The sequence below is a fragment of the Triticum dicoccoides genome, chromosome 7A, assembly GCF_002162155.2.
Source record: "Triticum dicoccoides isolate Atlit2015 ecotype Zavitan chromosome 7A, WEW_v2.0, whole genome shotgun sequence".
NCBI classification, from domain to species: Eukaryota; Viridiplantae; Streptophyta; class Magnoliopsida; order Poales; family Poaceae; genus Triticum; species Triticum dicoccoides.
The window spans coordinates 17,358,773-17,368,618 of NC_041392.1; the positions used below are offsets into that span (position 1 = coordinate 17,358,773).

Here is a 9,846-nt window from a genome sequence, read left to right on the forward strand (position 1 = left end):
CATCAGGTCATATCATGCACCCATTAATCATGGCAAAAATGACAAATGTCTAAGATGAAGTAGCAGATCTGACAATTAACTCAAGTAGCCCTCTTCTAACAGCATTTCGGGCATCAAGATGAACTCAAATGAAAATGATGCAATGGAATAAAATTATGTACTCTCTGAACATTTTGATATGCTATGTGCATGATTCGGAGTTACGGGTGCAAAGTTACGGGGCCTCGAACAGGGCAACATGGATCTGCAATTTTCAGGACTTAGAAGAAAAAACAACCTCCTCAGATCTAGGGTTAGGCACGGAATCCGAGGTAGTCGGCGAAGCACTGTAGACGACGGAGTCGAGGTGGCCGGCGAGGTGGGTTCGTCGGCGAGGAGAAGAGGGGAGGCTTGGTCGGCCTCTCCCCGGGCCGGACCTGACGGCGACGGCGACGGCGGGTTCCAAGGAGCGGCGGGGCGGAGCTAGCCGCGGCGGTCGGCGCGGCAGGGGCGGCCGGGTGGCAGCGCGTCGCCGGCGCGGTGGCGGCGGGAGAGCGAGGCGGCGTTGGGCGGAGGAGGGAGAGGACCCGGGCGGCGACGGGGATCCCGGGCCGCGGGGGCCGGCCACGGGCCGAGCGGGCCCGCGCGGCGTTCGGCGGCGATGTGGGGCGCCCGCGCCACGTGGCGCGCCCCGGTTGGCAGCGGCGAGCAGCGGACAATGTCCGTCGGTGGGGAAATTTTTGTCCGGCGCGACAGGGGACGGATCTAGGGGATTTTTAGGGTTTCAGAGAGGGAGATCCGGAATATTTTGAGGGGGGCCTATTTATAGGCATAGAGGGAGCTAGGAGAGTCCAAATGAGGTGCGGTTTTCGGCCACGCCATCATGATCGAACGCTCTAGGTGATGGAGCAAAGTTTAGTGGGTTTTAGGCCAAAATGAAGGAGTGTTGGGCTGCAACACACACGAGGCCTTTTCGGTCCCTCGGTTAACCGTTGGAGTATCAAACGAAGTCCAAATGATACAAAACTTGACAGGCGGTCTACCGGTAGTAAACCAAGGCCGCTTGGCAAGTCTCGGTCCAATACGGAAATGTTTAATCCCCACACACGAAAGAAAGCTAGAAATGACCACCGGAGGAGAACGAAGCGCCGGAATGCAAAACGGACAACGGGGAAAATGCTCGAATGCATGAGATGAACACGTATGCAAATGCAATGCACATGATGACATGATATGAGATGCATGACAACGACAACAACACACGGAGACAAGAACCCGAACCCGAGGAAATAAATAACTTAACGCCGGAAACGGCAAGAATTGGAGTACAAATTGGGAAAGTTATATCCGGGGCGTTACACCATTGCATCATTGTTGAAGGATTTAAGTGCAGAATTTTCCCTCAAGGATCTTGGAGATTTGCATTTTTTCCTTGGGATTGAAGTGAAGAAACACAAGGATGGACTTCATATCTCTCAAGAGAAATATGCAACTGACTTGGTAAAAAAGGCAGGTCTGCAAGGTTGTAAACCCTCGTTTACTCCTTTATCCAGCTCATATAAACTATCTCTCACAGAAGGGCAACTCTTGAATCAAGAGGACAGTACGAAATATAGGAGTTTAGTAGGTGCACTACAATACTTGACCCTAACAAGGCCTGATATTTCCTTTGCTGTCAACAAGGTGTGTCAGTTTCTGCATGCTCCTACCACTGTGCATTGGACTGCTGCAAAACGCATTGTTAAATATGTCAAACACACTTTGAACATTGGCCTTAATTTCAGCAAGTCATCATCAACTCTTGTCAGTGCTTTCTCTGATTCTGAGTGGGCAGGTTGTCTGGATGACAGGCGCTCTACTGGTGGATTTGCACTATTCTTTGGACCTAACTTGATTTCATGGTGTGCAAGGAAACAGGCCACCGTGTCTCGGTCTAGCACAAGAGGCAGAATATATGGCATTGGCAAATGCTACAGCTGAAATCATATGGGTTCAATCAATGATGAAAGAACTTGGTATACAAAGTTCTCAAGCTCCATGCTTATGGTGTGATAATCTTGGTGCTACCTACTTATCTGCAAATTCAGTTTTTCATGCCAGAACAAAGCACATAGAGATAGATTTTCACTTTGTGAGAGGAAGAGTTGCACGGAAACAACTTGATATTCGGTTCATTCACTCTAGAGATCAAGTTGCAGATGGGTTTACTGAAGCCCTGCCTATCACAAGCTTTGAAGAGTTTAAACATAATCTCAACTTGATGAAGCTGTGATTAAGGGGGGTGTCAAACATCACATATGCGGTATATGTTTGGGATATAGAAATATAGCTAGGAGGTAGTTTGTATGAGATATTCTTGTAACCATCTCCTCCTTTTCTTCTCTCTCAAGTTGTATCTTGATTCTCTCTTATCTCTTGTTGTAACCGCATCATGTAAAGCCATCTAGGGTTTTGGCTCCCTACTATATAACATGGACACGTCGCCCCCAACAGGGTAGGACATTTTACCGCTCGCACAGGTGCAATCACAACATCTGCATCTTGATTAGTAGCAGCATCTTGCGTGGCATAGTCTTCTCCCCAGCTGAAATGCATAAACAGAGCATGCATCAGTTTATTTCGTCGGCAGATGTAGTATTTGCTCGCAAGCTGAAAAGTACCATGCAGACACTGAACACACAGAACAGTATGTTGTTGTTTTTCTGCTAGGGAACGGATTATAGAAAATAAGAAAGCAAGCTCAAAGGAAAACAAAAGCAGAATACCATGATAGTAAGCAAACAAGGCAACATCACACTGTAAGATATTTCTCACATGCGCAGCAGGTAAAATAGCAATGGAACTAAGAGAAGGTAATTGCATTGGACTACATTTTGGGACAACCAAATAACCATCTGCAGGTCATCAAATGTGCATCTACTAAAAGATAATTGTGTCAATTTTAAATTCAGTAGAACATACAAACATAACCGCTTAGAGATGTTGAAACCAAACAGTTGGTGTGCATGAAAGGAAGTCTGACAAACATAATCAGAAATCTGGTGGGACCGAATAAAAATTGAGTGGTACCAACAATGGCATCAGAAGACGACGGTGGGGGCAGTTGAAGAATCAAAGGAGAAGCAACGACCATGGCCAAGGAAATTGAGGGTCGTATCATCAGCAGCAGCAACTCCTCCTGTTCGAAGTGGGACAAATTGTAAGAAACCCAAACTGAATTGAGTGGAATAAAAAAACTGAGGGATATTTGACCCAAGAGGTACAGGCATGGAAGCAAGGCGTTTCATGGCGACGACCTGAGTGCAGCATGCAGCAGGGGTCAACCAAATCCAAACTAGAAACTCGTCTTCAGTGCAGATCATGTTCACTGTTAAAACGCAAGAAAACATAAGAGAAGTGAGATAGATTGTAAGTGCCTAGTAATTAGCATCAACAGGAAGATAGATTGTATGTGCTACTGAAAATGACTGAGAACGTAGGTAGCTGACCTGTACTCCCCGTCGTCACCAGTAGCACCTACGAGAAGAAAAAGAAATCCCATGGCTTCGTCAAACTCCAAGCAGAAAAGCTAAATGTTTTTATTTTCAGAGGAAATAAAAGCTAAATGCAAAATCCAAGCAGAAAACCATGGATATAAAAAAAACATTCACCTGCAGGTTGCGTGGGAAACTTGATAGTATTATATGATAATGTGTACATGTCCAGCAGGTAAATAGGAATGCAACCTCTTACAGATGCGAAACAGAGTGTTGTTCTGCATGAAAAAAGGTTGATAAACATCGCGAGAAATCAGATGGAATCAAACAAAATCGAAGGAGGTTTGAGCTGTACCAACATGGCGTCAGAACAAGCGGAAGCGAGCAACAACTTCTGTTAGAGAGAGACAAACATGGTGAGAAACCTAAACTGAACCAGCATTGCCATACATCGGATGGAGGTAAATGAACATACGGAAATTCTACCTGTAGGTACCACCGAAGGCATTGACCCGTGCGTGAGTCATGGAGAATCAGCAATGGATCTGAAGAAAGAAGGGAGCAACGCTGACCAAGCATTAAGCATCATCATCGTCAAAATTGCAGGACCAGAAATCACCTTGCACCACAGGGGAGCCTTATGTCAGGGTCTTGGCTGCTACAGCAACAACGGTTCAGTTGATACTAATACTACTGAACGAGAGAGAAAAGGCTAGCTGACCTGTCGCGCCCCGTCGGGTACCCCCGCTGCTGCTGGCTCGGGATGGAGAGCTGATACCTCGTCCTATGTTGCTTCTTCCCCTCGTGCATGAAGCTAGAAAATGGTCTCTAGCGCAGATCATCCTCACTGTTAAAAGCAAACGACAAGAGAAATAGTGTACTGTAAGTGTATGATACACATCATCAGCTACTGCTACTGAACGGAAGACAAATTAACCAGCTGACCTGTTGCTTCCCATCATCATGACGACCTCCCCCGACGCTGTGGAGCGATGATTCCCCGCCCTGGGTTGCTTCTTCCGCTTGCACTACTCATGTGGAGCCTTCGGCGGTGTCATCCAGGTCGTGGTGGCTCCGTTCCTTCTGCAGCTGCAGAACGGGGTGGTTGGGGTGTGCGTCCACTTCAAGTTGCAGCATACCAAGCCCCGCCAATTTACCATCCCAACCAAGTGAAATCTCCTTCAGTCTTGGAAGGTGTTTGGTACCGGTAATCCCTGACTCCAAACTGCAGTCACTGATTTCTATCTTTTCCAACAGGGGTAAGGTGCCCTCCTGGAATATCAACTCTCTGAGTTGCTTCAGCGAGATAATATCAAGCTGCTTGAGATTTTGGAATGTTTCTGCTCTGAAAACTAGTTTCTCCCCAACATAAGATTCTTCATCGAGATGAAGGAGCCTGAGCTTGGGAAGTGCGCCTAGTATTTTCATGCTTTTACCTCCTTCCATCAGATTGCTCGAGCTTAAGTAAATCTTCACCAAATGTTCTAGGCGGCCAAACCAGTCAGGCATCTCCCCCAGAACACCACCCAAATTCAATGTCTTAAAGTGAGTAGGGAAGGAGGAAAAAGAATACAACCACTTGAGACCATCTCTGGTAGAAGTTGCATCCATGCCAAGAGAACGGAGGGAAGATAGCTTCTCAAGAGATGCACAAAGTATCTCACGCTTTTGCTGGTTCACCCCTAGTGTGACACTTAACTTTCTTGGCTTTATAAGCTCTCCGAGCTCTTGAACTGCTTTCTTGCTAGTTCGCTCAATATCCACAATCTCAAGAATCTCTAACTCCCTTAGGTTGCTGATCCCTCTGGGTACCCTCACACCATCAGAGTTGGACAAACGACCAGTACAAGCCATGTGAAACATCATAATAATCTCAGGAAGTTCATCACAAGATGTAGCAAACAAAACAGGCAGACATAATGTGGGCACACACCAGATCCTCGGGTAAGACAACAAAACTCGTTTCACACTTTTTTTGCTACATCGGAGGCTACGAAGGCTTTGTAGTTTAGTGATCTCAGTTGGTAGGGATGCAACATGACCATCTCTTATGTCCAATGTTTGTAAGCCTTGTAGTTTCCCTATGGATCTTGGGATCTTGTATATGTTAGAAAATTGAGCATTGATATACTTCAAATGATGTAACGATCCTATTGTGTTGATATCTTTTTGTGTCACTTCAAAGAGGGCATCATGTATATCCAAGACTCTAAGCATCCTAAAGTCAGGCGAAAAAAGGGGAGGTGCGGGCTTCATGGGTCTCTCACCAAACACAGTCAATGATCGCACATGGCTCCAATCCAAGCCTTTATTTGGGCACCAACTGCCTTCATATGCTACATGACGGAAGTTATCTCCTGCTACACCAGTTGACTTATTCCATATTGAGCATGCAAAACTTTCATCTCTACAGATTGAGATCATGACATCACAAACAATATCATGAACTCGACAGCTCTTCACTTTTCCTTCTAAGTTCAGTTTTATTGGTTGAATCATACTGCGGTTGATGAGTTCATGAAAGTAACTATTCCCAACATCCTCAGCACTCAATCCACCCATGGTGATAACGAATCCCTCGGCTATCCATCTTTCTACCAAACACCTCCTTTTGATTTCAAAATCCTCCGGAAATAAGCTTAAATACAGAAAACATGACTTAAGATGAGAAGGCAAGTGGTTGTAACTCAGTGTAACCATCCTCTTCATTGGTTCAAGGTTTTTGTCGCTGTCTAGCTCTAGGGGGATTTGGTCATAAATCATTTTCCACTGGTCTATCGCTTTGGTGGCAAGCATGCCTCCTATTGTAAGAATAGCAAGGGGTAACCCTCCAGACTTTTTCACTATCTTGGTGACTATTTTCCTCATGCTCTCATCCTTTGTCATGTCTTCCTCACATTTCCTAGTCTTCCTTAAGAGCAAATTTATGGCATCATTTGTTTCTAGAGGTTGATGTTCGTAATTAAGTTGTGTGGAAGAAGGTCCCAGAGTACACTTCTTAGCTAAGCCAGCATCTCGTGTTGTTACCATGATTCGGCTACCTTTACGATTACTACTAGAAAAAATAGTAGATGTGATCCACTCCCAATCATCAATGTTCCATAAGTCATCAAGAACAACGAAGTACCTCTTCTCAAGAAGCTCTTCCTTCAGGTAGGTCGTGAGATACTCTACTTGATCTCGCCCCACCTTCTCCTCAAGTAGCTTCTCCGATTCTTTTCCACGAACAAGTTCTTCAATCATATCTTTGAGAAACTTCAACCTAATAAATGACTGCGAGATAGTGATCCAAGCACAACTTGAAAAGTTATCCATACTTTCATAAACCTTCCTTGTAAGAGTAGTCTTACCCAAACCACCCATGCCAACCACACATACAACCCGAGGAGGGCCATTGTTGGCATGGACATGTAGATGATCTATTAACTTTTGTTTGCGTTCAGAAAACCCCACAAGTTTAGCTTCATCAATTTTGCTCGCTGACTGGTTGCGAATATCTTCCATGCAAGAATCCCTCTCATCAATGGCTCTGGTGATCTGGTCCTTCTGAATCAGCTTGTAGCGTGTGTTCCTGCTGCTCACTTCTTCAACTCTTGATTTGAGATCTCGGATTTGCATGGCGATTCGGTGACGATCTTTGAGCTTCATCAACTTCCGCAACTTGCTTGCACTCGCCACATGCACCAGGAATTCACCAAGACAATCTTCAATATTGTAGGACAGGTCTCTTACTTGCTTAGCCCACCCTTGAGTAGCATGTCTTTCCCCTTCATTGCTTCAGCGGCCACCAAAAATGCTTGCATTGTTTCTAGCTCATCTTTGATGAACCTGCCAACGAAGAATGCACAAGACGCTTAGTACATTCCTGCAGATTTCAAAATAGTATCTGCAGCTCCATGTGTGCAGGTTCCAAGCTTGCCATAAATACTTGGTGCCATAATATAAATCAGAGCTGAATAAAACAGTTTTTTTTCTCTTTCATGAGCATTAAGATATCCTACCTGTGTTCACCCAACAAAAGGCAAATTTTAACAGAAAAGGGATATTGGATGTCAGTTCCAAGACAGAGATCTAAGAGGCCAGCTGTGTGAAGTTCATCATGACTGTATCAAAAGACGTGCGTGTGAACATACCAGATATCCTTGCGTACACCCATGACGAGGCTCATCTTGTTGGCGGCGGCAGAGGCGGCCTTGCCAATGGCGCCGACCAGCAACGACTTGGCCATACTCAGCGCCGTGTCCGCGATCATATCCGGCATGTTTGGATATGACCTTCTCTCGAGCAGTACTGTTTTGCTGGAACTGGGGGTGTTGACGAGCAGAAGGAGCTAAGAAAAGTGAGATCCGAATGCTAGCTGCGGTGCTGCTTTTATAGCTGGAGCCCAGGGATTTTGATAGAGCAGTGTACACGAGAAGCAGCTTGCAATGTGCACACACGTGAAGTCCATCGGCTAACATGCAAAGGGGCTAGCAATTCGGAGATTAATTTAATTGATCAACCTTACTCCAATAAGTACGTGTATGCAACTCTTGCCGCTTGTTTAGTAGTCATGTGCAAGCGATGAATGTTTGTCGATGTGAGCACAATAGATGTATAATTAATTGATTACACAGCTTATAGTTACCAATTTGTATGACCGTGTTTTGGCTTTGCCTAGTTGTTAATTTGCAGCTTTGGTTGTTATCCACAATATTGTTGCAAAGCACCTCATGGATCGCAAAACCATAGTACCGCGGAGACGAAAGCTAAGAGGCGGCAATTAGCTTTGCTCACGCCACGCGGCTGGTACATGCATGAACGAAAAGAGTCCGGCACCGCTAAAAATCTGAATGTAATTTTGAATATCTCTAGAGACGTTTTTGTAAGGTTTTGTGCTACTTAATATATCACATTTGACCTTTATGCAAAAATATGTTTTGCATGAAAATGAAAACTGAGAGGGCCGTAATTCTTATGTAGGGGACACATGCAGCTATTGTACAAAGTAAAGCCAACTTTTGGGCTAAACCGTGCTAATTAGTTAAAAAGATGTACTCCCATAATGTGTCCATGATCCTTTGAAGTAAGCTGAGGCGAAGCAAAGTGACCAGCTAAATACTGTAAAAATAAAGGTGATCAGCTGAAAGAGAATCTACTGTTTAGTATAACACCCATGATCGGGCAACACGTATGATCAGCCAAAAACCTAACGTGTCACTTTATAAAGTGCACGCAAAGACTGAACCTGCTTTCTGCTAATTGTTTTACTGGTAGAGCACGTATGATCGATTCCCATAGGATAAAATAGCGTCCCACTATCGAGTGAGGTCTTTTGGAGGCCGAGCTACCTAGGCCATGTGTTGAGACGATGTGATGTGTGCAGCCTGTATTTGCAATGCATATATGCTACTCCCTCCGTTCTAAAATAGATGACTCAATTTTGTACTAACTTTAGTACAAAGTTGGGTCATCTATTTTGGAACGGAGGGAGTAGTTATTAACCGGGAATACACAGGTGCCATTGGCTGGTGTGCTAGATTTGTACATGGGCCTACGTTTGGGTGGAGATCTCAAGTACGTGATGTGCCTCTTGGCCAGATTTGAATTTTCCACATATGGCGCCAGGGCCTGGCTGATGTGTCATTAAATTAAATGGTATAAAGGCGATGATACAAGTCATTTACATTTGCTGGGAGGCGATGCACAGGTTTACCTTTTTTCAGCCGTCCACTTCCTCTGGCACACTACACAGGAGCGATTAAACCATGGACGGAATGAAATTCTTCAGGAGTGTCAAAATTTATACTTGTTCTAATATTGGGATTCGGTTGGGTGTGCGGGGAATCTCAGCTAGTGTGATGCGATGAACCCCCAAAAGGGTTTTTTCTACCAATCTTCGTACAACTTAACACGGTGCTAGTTAGAAAATAAAAACAAGGTGTGTGTAATTGATTTTAAAATAAAATATGACCACACCAAGTAGAGTGCATCGTATTGTAGCTGGTTAAAAATAAATATGTTGTAAAACACAAAAATAGAATAATTATTTTTCCATCTTCATCTGATAAAACTGCCACCATAAAAAATGGTAGGGTGCATCTTAATTGAAATGATCAGGACAATGGGGTATTATATTTGATTGGCTGAAAAATTGAAGAGCATCGATAGTTGATCAGTTTTCAGTCTTTGCTAGAGGACTGACAATAAAATATAATTCCACGTGTGTGATTTATCTTGTGCCCTTGCGAGTATAACATATGGGAATTTCTTGGAATTTTCACATCTGCAAAACTCTAGTTAGTGAGCGCCATGAGGTCGATGTGAGGTGTGATTTTGGTATGGCATCGAAGAACCAGATTAGGATGTATGGTTCAATTGGTCATGGAATTATTCACGCGCGTGTGTGTGT

The 9,846-nt window shown here is 44.5% G+C and overlaps 1 pseudogene; it reads right to left on the bottom strand.

Moving 5' to 3' along the window:
• Nucleotides 1-1,429: 1,429 nt before the first annotated feature.
• Nucleotides 1,430-7,765, bottom strand: LOC119334023 (annotated as a pseudogene).
• Nucleotides 7,766-9,846: the final 2,081 nt, after the last annotated feature.